This window comes from Dendropsophus ebraccatus, chromosome 7, assembly GCF_027789765.1.
Source record: "Dendropsophus ebraccatus isolate aDenEbr1 chromosome 7, aDenEbr1.pat, whole genome shotgun sequence".
Taxonomy (NCBI): domain Eukaryota; kingdom Metazoa; phylum Chordata; class Amphibia; order Anura; family Hylidae; genus Dendropsophus; species Dendropsophus ebraccatus.
In genome coordinates, this window is record NC_091460.1 from 65,928,908 (window position 1) to 65,942,774 (window position 13,867).

The 13,867-nt window shown below is 43.6% G+C and overlaps 1 protein-coding gene across 1 annotated transcript in view; it reads left to right on the forward strand.

Moving 5' to 3' along the window:
- Positions 1 to 13,867, forward strand: part of PDGFRL (platelet derived growth factor receptor like) — an 82,862-nt gene that overhangs the window by 22,333 nt on the left and 46,662 nt on the right. The gene's annotated exons all lie outside the window — the stretch shown is intronic.

The following is a 13,867-nucleotide window of genomic DNA, read 5'->3' on the forward strand; positions in this document are numbered from 1 at the left end:
CAGCTCAGGTGGACTGATTGCCCTTTGGGTGTGTCTTTAATTAATAAGTCCATTTAAATTAATAGTAAAGATTGGGAGAAAATGGTGAAAAAAGAAAAAATGTGTGTGATCAACTAAAAAATAACGTCCACGAATAATTGTCATGATCACTATTATAACTGCCACGCAAACAAGGTTCGTTATTTAATACACTGTGCACATTGGGCGGCCATCATTTCATTGACTTCAATGCATTCCATTGATCAAACTTTGGTAATAACAGGCGTCATTTTAAAAAGAAAAAGTGGACGCCTTTTCTCTCTCTCTTTTTTTACTTAGTGTGAACATAGCCAAAGGCTTATTCAGGGACTTTTTCAACAACGAATCCTGCATGCTACATTTTAATACTAATACTGATGATGTGAATATATAGTATCCTTGCACAATGCTGTATCCACTAAAATTATTCAACTCTACCCCTGTTTAAGGCTATGTTCACATGCTGTACAAACAACTGCCGTTCCGCCATGATCAATAATTCAGGTTGTAGGTAGCATGACCAAATTTGTCTTTTTTTTTTCAGTGTATATTTTACACTCTTTAATAACTCTTCCCAATATTGTTACTGAATAATACCATAAAACAGTGACTAAATAATACCACATTAGATTGACTATAAAAAGGCACACAGTCCTTGAATAATACTGTAAATAAATCATACCACCACACCATTATGTGTGCATCTGTCATATGTTTCATTTCTGCTTCTCACGCCATAAAGAGCATAAAAAATACGCCTAGGGTGAGGAATCATTTCACAATCTCAAGTTCGTGCAAGGCCGTAAAGTATTGAGATTCTTGTTTTAATATTCTTATTTTACCATGAAACTGAAAATATGTAGGATGTTCCATCCAAGAGAATTCAGTGATTATAAACATTCATTAGAAATATTGACTAGAAAGGATGGTTTTTGGTGGAATGTATTTTTATGCTGCCAAAATCTGGAAAACCTGTGATGCCGAAGCTATAAATCTGGAAAGGGTTTATTTGAATAAAATACTATTCTCCTGGACTAATCTCCCCACTTATGCTGCCTTTCAGTGGTATGAATCGAAAGCTTGGGATGTTGTTTTAGAACTGTATCACTTAAAACTTAGCTTTGGTGAATTGAAAGGGGTTATCCAGCGCTACAAAAACATGGGCACTGCCTTCTAGAGACAGCACCACTTTTTTCTCCAGTTCAGATGTGGCTTGCAATTAACCTCTATTCACTTCAATGGAACTGAGTTGAAAACCCCATCTAAACTGGAGACAAGAGCTGTGCTGTCTCTGGAAGAAAGTGGTCATGTTTTTGTAGCGATGGATAACCCCTTTAAGCTCCATTCACTTCAATGGAACTGAGTTAAAAAAAAACACCCAAATTGGAGACAAGAGTGGGGCTGTCTCTGAAAGAAAGTAGCCATGTTTTTGTAGCGCTGGAAACCCCTTTAAGTGAGTAGCATAGATTTTCACTATGCATGGAGCATGTTCTTGGAATGACACTACAGAAATAAAACAGCCTATAATTGTTAAGTTGTATTTAATTTTGATAAAAGTATGAGAATACTTGGTGGTATTGTGGTAACCCAGGGGAGCCAGGTGGTGTTTAGCTGGGCAAGATGTTATATACTGCTAAGGCACTTGTCATGGTGGCCAGAGGTGGTATTTGCCCACCCCTGGATGTACCAACACACACTTTTGTAAGAAAACAGCAGTAGGTGTAGGTCGCCCATGTAGTGTATGATGCAGTGCAGAGTTTAGTAGATAACTTAAGTGGTGTATACTTTACTTAAAGAATCTTCTTTAAAGCAACAGCACAGCTCGATACTTGGCCCAAGTGTACAGACAGCAGGGTGCACTTGAATGTGATGGCTTTAGGTTCCTCTTTGGATTACTTGGGTGACTGTGTAGGATAATAGAGCTGGAATAAGGACAGTCTCTTAGATTTTTGATAAGAAGGCTTTTGGAGTGCACAACTATGTCAGGGTGACCTAACACTTGGTACTTGATAGAAGAAACCCGTACTCATAGTTCAGAGAATACTGTCACATGCCGGAAAAGATCACAGAGTGCCAGATCCAGGAGAACAGGCCCCGGGCTTGAACGACCAGGTGTAGTTCACATCTCAAGATTACCCAATTAGGTCAAGCGACAGTATAGTGGGGTTCATCGGCTTTAGCTGCTCTTTGCCTCCACTGGAGATAGTCCGGACAGATGCTCTTTGCCTTCACAAGGGAAAATTCGGACAGAGACTGGGTCGATTGTCCCATTGGTGGAGAAACTGTGAGGGGACTCGACATCCCACAGGTGGGAACTTTCTAAAATAACCTTTGATAGGTCAGGGAATATGAACTGTCTAGCAATTATATTCTGGCACATATAAAACATCATAATAATTATCAACAGTGCATTGGAGGAAACTAGGCTAAACTCAGTGGCAGTATCTTGTGGCAAAGAGCGGTAATACATCTTTATCAGGAATACATACCGTGTTTCCTTAAAATAAGACAGTAACTTATATTAATTTTCGTTCTAAAAGATGCACTAGGTCTTATGAATTATTCTTCATGGAAAAATAAGACATCCCCTGAAAATATGTCCCATGCACAGCAGGGACAAAGTGCACGATGTGGCAGCTTCCGGACACCAGGGTGAGCTCACTACAGCACACTCATACAATACAGCAGGGACAGTGTACAGTATGGCAGCAGGTGACAGGATAACAGTACACTGTGTGCAGCTCTACATCTGGCAGTAGGGGATGGCGGCAGGGGGCGGGCTTTTGATACCTTGCCTGCACATTTACAAGTGATAGCCATGGAAGGGAACCTTGGGTTGGATGTCGCTCGTACACACCCTGGTAGGAAGTAGTCACTTGGTGACAGGAAGTGTAGCATCAGTTTCCCTCTGATTCTCTGGGGAGGAGGACACACACACAGAACAGGCATCCCTGCTGAACTTAGCCAGGGCCTGGTTCTGCCAGGATCCCTGTCCGGGACAGTCCACCTGTGTTAGTGAAGTAAAGACACAAGTGTGTGGAGAATCCAGAGACTTTCAATTCTAACAGTATATCTATAAACACAGTGCAGTGCTAGACCCCAACGGGAGGACAAGTCATAGATCACACCAGCCCACACCGTGAACCTCTCGAAACACTGCAGGGTGGTATCCTAGGACAGAGGAACTGACCCGGATAGAGCAAAGCAACCGTACAAAGGTCTACGTACTCTATCTCATATCAGGTGACTCTGGATAATTTCACACACTTAGCTACTCTCGGGTAACCAAGACTGGGGCTTGTGTCGACGCCGACAATGCAGGGCAGAAGTTGGTTTAGTGAAACATGGGCACAAGTATTCTTCTTTCAAGTATTCTTCTCTCTTAAGTTCTGGCAGAGCACACTACTACTCTGGATTGGGGCTCTCACGACAAACTCTCTTCTCTTCACTGCTCAACACCAAGCACCGCTATTCTACCTCAGCACTTAAAGTTTCTCCCAGCACAGATCCAGTTAACACAAATCTGTACCAAAAAAGTTATCTATTGCCAGCATATCCTGTATCCTAAGAGACTGTTAGTAAAGCCATTTTTTTTTACTGGGACTCCCTCATCATTGCACCAGCACCTACACCTCTAAGCTATACACTCATTGGGTCATTTCCCACTTTCTGTGGGTGGGTCATCTCCTCACTCTGGACCACTGTGACAAGAGCCCAAGGGACCCATCACAACCCGGAAAGGTCACCAACCATTGGGCAACAGTACAGCAAGCCCTAACATCAAAGCAGGTATACCACCCAACATGTGTGCTGCACTAGCACTGTAGTCACGGCAATACCATCACTGGCCGAGTACTATAATAAAACACCACACCACAAAAGACATAACAATTATCATTAACAGTCTTTGTGCATACACAGTATTAGAGATCGGTGAGCTTACTGTAAGTTTGGGTCCCTGCCTAACCAATCAGGCAGGGCTGCCTGGAAAACATGGATTCAGCCATAGGCCAGACTGGACAATGCAGATCCCAACAGTATCTAGGTGGTAAAACAGAAGGCGGGGACTCTTTCATCGCTCTTCCCTTCATATTCTGAAATCACAGGGGGTATATTGGTTACAATGACAGCTGGAGTCTGGAAAGGGTCCTATTAGACAAAGCGATTTTTAATTTTCACCAATTGACAATAAACAATTGCAAACGAGCTCTTTAGCAAATCATTCGCCATGATATACGAAATGATAGTCTTTAGTTATAATCCTATTTATAATCCTGATTATGGTCGTTTGTACACTCTAGTATAAGAGCAATCATAATAGCGAAAAAACTTGTACATACAATGAAAGATCTGTAAATGATTAGCAAACAATTAACAATGATTTGATGGTCGGCTTAAAAGATGCAATCAACAGCATATGAACGAATTTTCATTAGTCGTTTGATCGTTGATCGTTGCCTGCATACTAACACAAAGATCATTGCTTAAATTCAAACAATATAATGATTTTCTAAAAATAATCTTTCCTTGTTATAGAGCCCTAACAATGGCCTCCAGCTCTACAATATGCATATAACCCAGCGAACCCAGTAATGTTTAGACGTTCCATAGATAGTAAATGGAGTGGTTTCTACGCATGTGTGCTGCTGCTCCATTCACTTGGCAGACAACGAACTTCTGTTCTCCTTCTGTGATTGGAGGAGGGCTGACCTTACCCATCAGCTTATTGTATAACTTACTTTTGACCGTCGTAGCATGTTCTACTAATGCTATGACCTCTTCAATGTCACAAGTGTACTATAGTGTGCAATAGTAAAGCTGGGGACCAGCATGCAGAAACCTAAGGACTACATGTGTCTCCCGAATCACTGGTTCTGGAACACTGGTGTTTGGCCATCTTTACACTGGGAGACTAGTAAAAGTCTATGCTGGAATATTAAGGTCTGCAATATTTAAATGAAAACATAAGACACATGTTAGCTACATTGGTAAAGAAATCTGATGTTTCCGCTTTCAGTAGATAGAGAACTTGCTACCTGAGAGCCATGAAATTCCTTCTACCCACAGAAGACATACTGGAGCAACACAAGCCAACATTCATATGTGATGAGAGAACCTTACAGTCAGGAAGCGAGTTGTGCGCCTGCTAAAAGAGAGACAGTAACTATAAATCTGTCCATAGGAGATCACACAGCCCTCTGCGACATATTTATAACACAAAGTCACATTAACAAGGTGGCTCTAGAGCCCATGGAGCAGGCAGGGTGCAGGGTGCTACTTGCTCTTTAGCTGACCTCTACATAACTGTGTGCAGCATCAATGGAAGTCACATGTCACATCAAGTGATGTCATTCTCTACTTCTAAGTATTATTCAGCATTGAATGTCAGGAACCATGAGCTGGAGGAAAAGCACAAGTATACAAAACACATACAGGAATACAGGAATAAATACTCTCTGCTGACCCTCTGGGATCTTTGTGCAGATTCTGACACGGCAGCTCACCCATTACCCCACAGTATGCTCTGCCTAAGGACTAGCTCAGCCCCAAGGACTCCGCTCTCCCCTGGTCTGACTACTCCTTCAGTGGCTCTACTTCTCCTCTTCCCTTTAGCATTGGGGTTCTTTAGGGATCAGTTTTGCCCCCCCCCCTCCCTTTTCTCTCTACACAGTTGGACAGTAGATTTGGCTTTCAGTACCATCTCTACACTAATGACACCCAGCTACTAATGACAACCAGCTGCTGCCATGCTGTGGCCTGGAGAAAAAGACAAAAAGCAAAACATTTTCAGCTTTGTGTAAATCCATATGGATCAGAACTGATGTGAGAATAACCTGCAGATATGCAGATAGGTTTGTTAGACATAGGATACGCATGGTGACCCATAGCAGCTGCGTGGCCTGCATCCATGGTCGCTACACCAATTTATCTGTACACGGCTTTTGTGCAGGACTCAAAAGCGTAGTCGACCACGCTTTTGAGTCCTGCACAAAAGCAGTGTACGTCCGGCAAATGAGCAGAACGTTGCCACATAATGACTCCGTCCTGCTCATTTAAGTCAATGTGGCCGTCGGCCGCACGGCAGCATCCTTTTATTGCTGATTTCTGACGTTTAGCCCGACGTGCGGCCAAAACCGTCATGTGAACATACCCTTACATATATTAGTTGCATCCGTGTCTGTTTTTTTCAAAGATATTGACCACAACTGATGTCACAACTGATGCCAAAAAGGCATCAGTTGTCATCAGTTTTTCTATCCTTTTTTCAGAAAAAACTATCAGTTCCTATGATTTAATATCAGTTTCCATACATTTATTTCATCAGTTGTCATCATTTTTTTCCTCTTCAGCATTACAGGTGGCAATCTATATAGGGAGCAGCAGGACACCGGAGCCCTCTACTGTGGGCAGCAATACATGGGGGCATCTCCTACTACAGGGATGGGGAACTTTGGGTCTCCAGCTGTTGCAAAACTACAATTCCCATCATGCCTGGATATCCCAGATATGATGAGAGTTGTAGTTTTGCAGCAGCTGGAGAGGCAAGGTTCCCTACCCCTGTCCTATAGTGCTGCACTGTAGAGAGGCACAAGGGGGCACTCTGATGCACGGCCAGGGTGACAAGGGTAAATGGTGGGGGGCACGGACAGGGACATCTCTATGGAGTGCCGGAGGAAGCGTAATGCATGCGTCTGCGCATGACTTTCGTGAAGGCAGTGCCGTATAGCTGAGCTGGCCATACATCAGAATGCTGCATATAGCGTTCTGACGTGTGGTCTGTCTGTCGGTCCAGCATTCTATATAATTCACAAAACAGTAACATGAGAACTATTCGATATCATAGAAACTAGAGCCAATTAACATTTTTCCTTGTGATATTTGAATTCAGCACATAAAAATCATTTAAAAATGGCTCATTTTATTTCTGAACCAAACAACTTTTGAAAATTTGTTGGCCAGTGTATCGGCCCATGTAAAAGTGTCATTGATCAGTCAATGAGGTCCGTAGACGCCAGTTATGTCCATTGCTGTGTATCTGTGGACAGGTGTGGCTCTGTTTTTTTGGGGAAAAATCAGCCATGTTTTTTTTAATACCATATTACTCTAAGGCTTCAGTGAGCCAGTTGAAGGCTTTCTAAATGTCTTATACAGTTACTATCATTCCCCTTTTATGATCACTAATACATTTTGCTTGTGAGATTTTAGAATCAATTATAAATATATTATGCAGGTCAAATAAAATGCAATAAACCGGCAAAGCTGGAATAATAAAGCAGCTGGCTTCTCACTAAAACCCACAGTTTCCCTATAAAGCACAGACGATCCACAGCTCCAGGACTATATTTAGCTCTATCTGGCACTTCACCAGGACTCGTGTGATGTGCATGCCTTTTCTCTTATTCTCAAGTACATCCTCCCTAGATAGAACTGATTTACTGCAGTTTATATATTAGCTGCCAGGGTCTGTCCTCAAGTATAAACTGTCAATTCATTACTATACAGGTAAGTATTACAAGGGTCTATTCCTTTTTTGTAATTTAAAGCGCTCTTAAAGCGTAGCTTTCATTTATATGTCACTTTTCAGGAATAAATAAAAAAAAAACTGTGTTATGGGTTTTATTAAGCAAAAGATTTCCTTCTGACCTCAACTACCTCCCCCCCACCACACACATACACACACACTTCAGAAGAAACAGGATTTCTGTATCCATTATGTTTTATGGAGAGGGGAGGGGCCAAGGGGATGAGTGAGCAAGGAGAGGAGAAAAGGCAGTCCTGTAGATAGCAACATCCTACAATCTTCTCTTACCAAGCTCCCAGATAAGCAATGACCTTTCTGACCTCTGAGTCCAGCGTTTTATCTGCCAAGACAGTCCGCAAACAACAGGACTGCTTGTCTGCTCTTCCTGCTCCCTCATCCCCCTTGGTCCCTCCCCCCATAGGTTAAAAAGGGACTCAGCAAACCCATCTTCACTTCCTCTGTAATGAAGACGGCTTTTTCTGATAATACACAGATAAGAAGTGAGGGGGAGGTAGGAAAAAAGCTTTTTTAGTTCAGAAAAAAACAATTTTCCCTAATAAAACATAATAAAACATTAAAATAGCTTGTACTCCATTATGAACCTCCATTAACATCTCTACCACCATGAACACACCAACTAACCTAATTTATATAACTTTTATTTTATTTTAGTACTTTCAAAAAAATGTAAACTTAAAAAAGAAAACAAATGTGCTTAAATAAATAGCGCTTTTATTTTTTGTGTATAGGGGTAATTTTGTGCCCCATAACTTTAATCGGTGCCTCACTTGTGTCTTTTTGATCGCTTTATGTAAATTTTTTTCTGGGATGTGATCTGCAATTTTGAAAGTGCCATGGACATATGAAGGGGGCATTAGGGTTAGGGCTTGTATTTGTTCCCATTTTTCCATCTTTTGTTTCCTTCAGTTCTGGTTGTTGACAAATTATCATTTGTTTGGTTTGTCATCCATTCCATCATTTCTGGTTTCAGTCACCTATTAGTTATCTTGTTCCTGTTTTCTGCCGGTATTGATATGTTCATTGTATTCTTTTCTAGTGTCTATCTGCTTCTCATGCTATTTTGTTCTCATTTAAGTCCTGGAGGTATCTGAGTACTGGGAGCGATGGCTAGGGCCCAGAAAAGGAGAATACTACACTCAGGAATAAATTCTGGGTAAATGTCCGTTCTGCAGTCTGTATGATATCAACACCTATGTTTGCCCTGATACCAGGTAGCATCACAAACCACTATATCTGTTATTACTACAGACAAAACTACTAGACAACATTTCCTCAGCATGGTTTGTCACCTTAAGACATTTTCAGGGGCCTAGAGGCAGATGTGGTATATTTATACACAGACTTATCCCCTTACAAACATGGCAGTGGGTCTTATTTGATCTGAAGTGGCATGGGGCTACATAGTGAACACTTTTATGCATTCAATCTATGGTGTGATACATACACTATATGCATATGTCATGTGGAGGAGGTACATCTGCTGTATGTTTTATTTACCAACATCTGGACAGTGTTTGTGAGGCACTTGACATAAAAGTAACATGAATTTTTTTATTTTTTTTTAAGTCTATTAATCTGTTAGGACCAAAGGCTTGCATGCCAGGTGTTCTTGGTGTTTCTAATAAAGAATATCAGCTTTTATAACTAATGTACCCCAACCCCTCTCCTAAAATGGTCTGCAACAACAAATGACACTGTCTAGTAAATAGCCAGTCTCTCCAGCACCACCTGCTGGCCAGTAGTCCTCACAGCAACCACAGGGTTAGTGCATAGAAAACTTCTCTAACTCAGAGATTTCTAAAGAGTGTTTTGACCCTTCAAATGGCACGAAAATGGGACAATGGACTACTCAGATGATGCACTTACCTTTTTTAAATTAAAAATATTGGTACAAAAAGTTACTGATAGGTGACAATGTAGTTCTGAAATTGTGTTACAAATGTCCAATATGCCCCTCTCAATTTGCAAACAAATTTTTCTCTCTCACAGGGTAAGATTGGATGAGCAAGAAAGCCACGCTAATAACGACTTAGAATAACTAATAATAAAGCTGCAAAATAATTACTTATCATCTTTGCATCTGTGAAAAATAAAATACTGTTACTGATACAACACCACCTATAATCTATTTTTTGTTCTACAATTTTCTAATTAACAAACGGCAAGCCACCATTTATATGTAGCTTCCCCAAAAGTCAGCACCATGTTAGAGCCTTGAAACATGGATTGGATTTTAGCTAAGCCAGAATCTCCTTAAAAAAAAAATCTCCACCTGTAGAGAAGCTATTTTAGTGTCCATGGCCCTCATAGGAAGAGAGCAGGGTACTTGTTTGCTGGGTATTATTTGTCCTTGTGGAGACTTCTGGCTGGCATAGGGAGCCCCAAGGCCCTATTACACATGGTTATCTGCAAAATCACTTGGGTTTGGACTGGTTATAATGTATTTGGGTTACAGTGGGTAGACTAGGCTAAAGTATACAAGGAATTTTGTTTGTGACAGGGAATTTTCAGGGTACAATGCCTATTGGGGCAGTCCTTCCTTGAAGTGGATGTGTGGATGGCCATCAGGTTCCTTACCTCCCTGTGCCTACTGCTCTTCTTTTTTTTAAACTCGGTTTTATTAAAAATGTATAGAAATGCAGTACAAAAGAGAATTGGCATAGGTAGCATCAAGAAAGGAGAATCATGAGCAATTCCATCATGGTCAATAGAATGGTAAGCATGACAAGAGGTACTACATACAGGTGACTTACATTCAGAAATAACTCGTTGCAAACATAAATATAAACATAAATATAACTGAGGTGATTCAATGATATATTTACCATATTAAGTCCTATCTGGGGGGGATGTTGTCAGGTGTGAGTCCTTCCACGCGCCCCATACTTTAGCAAATTTTTTAGGGCATTTACGGTGCAAATATACAATTTTATCATACATCATTACGGTGTTGACCTGTTTTTTCCACATGGAAAGGTTAGGGGGACGGGGGTCCATCCATCTGATGGCGATGGACTTACGAGCGAGAAATAACGTCTCCCTTAAAAAGGTGCGCTGGTGGGGCGTCCAGACCTCCTCCTCCAACAGGCCGAACAGGCACACTGATGGCGACAATGGGACCGGCATTAACAGGACCGAGGACAGCAGCTGTATTACCGAACCCCAGAAAGAGGCAATAGATGGGCATGTCCACACCATGTGCCAAAAGTCTGCAGGACCAGTCTGGCACCTGGGACATATAGGGGCTGGAATGCGCCCCATGCGGAAAAGCCGTTGGGGTGTTAAGTATGCTTGGTGGATAAAATACAGTTGGATTAGCTTATTATTAGCTGCTGGGGATACGTGTCTGTGAGACTCCAGTAGGGCCTCACAGTCCTCGTCATCAAGAGTAGGGATATATGTTTTCCATCTATCTAGCGCCGGGAGAGGGCTGGACGCCACCACCGCAGTGATCAGGTGAGAGTAGAGAGTGGAGACTAAGCCTCCTGGACCTTGGGATCTGATTACCCCTATCAAGGGGTGCGAGGACAATGAGGTCGCTGGGTTGGGGAACTGCGCGTTCAGGGCATGGCGCAATTGGAGATATCTAAAAAAGGAGGTACGCGGGATACCAAAGGATTCTCTTAGGGAGTCAAAGGTTCGTATGGCATGGTCTACATACATGTCACTCACATATAGGACCCCTATCTGTGCCCAATAGTTCTGTTCAGGGAGGGATAACAAATGCGGGAGAGAGTGGTTATTCCATAGTGGAGCCTCCACGGGGGTTCCCTGAAACCGCAATTTGTTTCCGGCCGCCAACCAGACTATGCGACCCACCCTGTGGGCGGGTAGAGCCTGCACTCGGGGGCAGGAAGATGCCTCCAAGTAGGACCACAAAGATGTCGGGGAGATGAAGTCCAACAGGTGTTGGTCAGGAGAGGGACCCGGGTTTACCTGCAGCCATGGGTTCAGGTATTTCAACTGCCCAGCGAGATAGTAAAGGTACATATTAGGGAGGGACACGCCCGCACCATCCTTTGCGCGCTGCAGCTTGGCAAACTGGAGCTTTGACCGCGATGGACCCCATATGAAGGGGATCATAGCCGAGTCAAGGTCTCGGAAAACGGATTGCGGAATTGGGACAAATATATGTTGCAGGGTATAAAGGCATTTGGGCAGGACCACCATTTTAATTAAATTAATTCGGCCCACTACCGATAACGGCAGTGAGGCCCAAATTCTAAATTTGTTGCGAAAATGTCCCAACAGTGGAAGAACATTTAGCGCCAGTGACTGTGCGGGGGTTTTGGCTATCATGATGCCTAGATATTTAAAATGGTCCACCACGGTCAAACCTTCCAACTCAGAGCCCACACTACCATCTCTAAATGAACTAAGAAACTGCAGGGAGGACTTGCCCCAGTTAATAGAGAGGCCGGAATATGTCCCAAAAGTATCTATCAGCCGAATGGCCACAGGCAAGGACCTCTCAGGATCAGATAGGAATAAAATAAGGTCGTCGGCATAAAGGCCGACTCTATCCTCCCCGGCAGAGTGGGGAATACCCGACAATAGGGGGTCATGTCTAAGAAGAGAAGCGAGTGGCTCAATAGAGAGAATGAAAAGGAGGGGAGAGAGGGGACAGCCCTGGCGGGTACCACGTTGCAGGGAAAAGGAGGGGGATAGTATACCATTCAGTGCTATAGCAGCTCTTGGGGCTTCATAGAGGATAGAGATCCATCGGACAAAATTCTGCCCAAATCCCATCCGTCTTAGGACCTCTAATAGGAAGGGAATTTCCACTGAATCGAAGGCCTTGGCGGCATCCAGGGATGCCAAGGCCCAGTCCCTATCATCATACACTCCCCGCTGGACGGTCACCTGCACCCTTCTTAGGTTGTCAGAAGTACTGCGGCCAGGGACAAAGCCAGATTGGTCCGAGTGTATGATAGTAGGGACCAACTTATTAAGGCGATTTGCCAGTAATTTAGTTAGTATCTTGTAATCTGAGTTTAAAAGTGATATGGGTCTATAAGAACCACATATCAGAGGGTCCTTATCTGGCTTCAGCAGCAGTACTATGTTGGCCTCATAGAATGAGTCTGGCAGCCTTCCCTCCTCAAATGATGCTTTAAGCACCCCCAACAGTTGAGGGAGAAGGATGTCCTGGTATTGCACATACAGCTCGGTGGGGAAGCCATCCGGCCCGGAGGCCTTACCTTTAGCCAGAGAAGCCAGCGCATCTCCTAGCTCTTCAAGTGTTATAGGAGCATCTAGGAAAGATATGAAATCATTAGTAAGGGTAGGGAGGGGGATAGAAGCTAGGAAAGAAGAAATGTCTGCCGGGGAGTGGATCAATCTGGTACTGTATAAGTCCCTGTAATACTGCACAAAGACCTCTGAGATTTCCTCGCTGCCCGTGGCCAGACGGCCCGTGGCGTCTCGTACCTGGAGTATAGCTGGGGAGGCCGTGTTTTGATGGATGAGATAGGCAAGGAGACTGCTGGACTGGTTGCCCTGTTCAAAGTAACGTTGGTTTGTAAAGAACACCTTGCGTTTAGCTTTTTCATGTAACACAGTCATATAGGATCTTCCAGCCAGCAGCCATTCCCTCCTGGTATGTTCTGTGGGCTGGGCAATAAACTCTGCCTCTAGTCTAGCACATAGGGCAGCCGTCTCATCCTCCACCCGGGTGGCCTCTCGCTTATGGAAGGAAATTGAGGAATGTACACATCCTCGGAGGTAGGCCTTCAGGGTCTCCCAATATAATGGGTTGTGGACCTCAGGCCGATTAGCCTGTATAAACACGGCCAGCTGGTCTGGGATTCTATCCCGGTCCCCAAATAATGACAGCCAAAATGGGTGTATTTTCCTCGGTCCAGTCGGGGCAGTAAAAGGAGTAAGATTGAGATCTACTATAATGGCCGAGTGATCGGACACTGCTCGTTGGACATGGAACACATCTACCATGGCCACTCGGGCCCGGGGGTTACCGAATACATAGTCAATGCGGGAGAGGCTATGCCCACCCGCCCCATGGCATGTATATTCCTGTACCCGAGGGTGGGCCATTCTCCATAGGTCCAGCCATCCCACTTCCATCATGAGTCGCGCCAGAGGGGAAGGCCCGGAGGCAGCGTCAGGCCCTATGGCCATATGGAATCTGTCTAATACAGGATCATATGTCATATTATAATCACCCATGCACAGTATTATGGAGTTTGGGTACGCCGATGCAAACCTTATGGCTTCATGTAAAATGCTGATAGGGGCCGGGGGGGGTAGGTATATACCAACGAGGACCACCGGTACCTGGGCAATCCT